The following is a 666-nucleotide window of genomic DNA, read 5'->3' as shown; positions in this document are numbered from 1 at the left end:
GAGGATGCGGACACGGCGTCAGGAGGGCAGGCGAGGGGAAGGACAGCAGAGCTGCTGAGGTGCAGGATGGCGACCACAGCTCACATTTCTTGAGCACCTACTGTGTGCAGGCACTGTTTACTCGGAACGTTCACCATCGCCGCAAGCTCGCTGCAGGGCTGAGAACATGGAGTTCCAAGAGGCTAAGCCACTTGGCCACAGCCCCGCGCCGGGTTCAGGCCTGGCAGGCTCCCTCCGGAGCCCCCTGTCCGAGCTGCCGTTCGGGGCTCCAGGCCCCAGACCGCTGAGGACGGCTCTGGTCCAGGTGGCAGGAAGCTGGTGTGGCCGGGGCGAGCCCTCTGATCGGGACGCCTGTTCCCGCTCTGGGAGGGCGTGGGAAAGCACCCCCGTACCCCCCGTGGCACCGTGGCCTGGAGTCGGGGTGATGCTGTTATTACCCATACACGGAGGGGGAGGCGGAAACCTCAATGCTTCACGCTCTAGCCAACAGCAGCCTCGGCCCCACGGGAACCCAGTCCTCCGAGAGCTGGTTGCTATGGATACGCTCCCGAGGGTCCCAGCCTGCCAGCCCCCAAGCCCCTGGCAGCCCCCAGAGTCTGCTCCTGCCTGCGTGAGTCCTGGGGGAGGGAGGAGGCGGGGGGGGCTGGCAGACAGCAGGGCCCCTGC

Source organism: Myotis brandtii, unplaced genomic scaffold, assembly GCF_000412655.1.
Source record: "Myotis brandtii unplaced genomic scaffold, ASM41265v1 scaffold633, whole genome shotgun sequence".
Taxonomy (NCBI): Eukaryota; Metazoa; Chordata; class Mammalia; order Chiroptera; family Vespertilionidae; genus Myotis; species Myotis brandtii.
Note: the sequence above shows the minus strand (reverse complement) of the source record.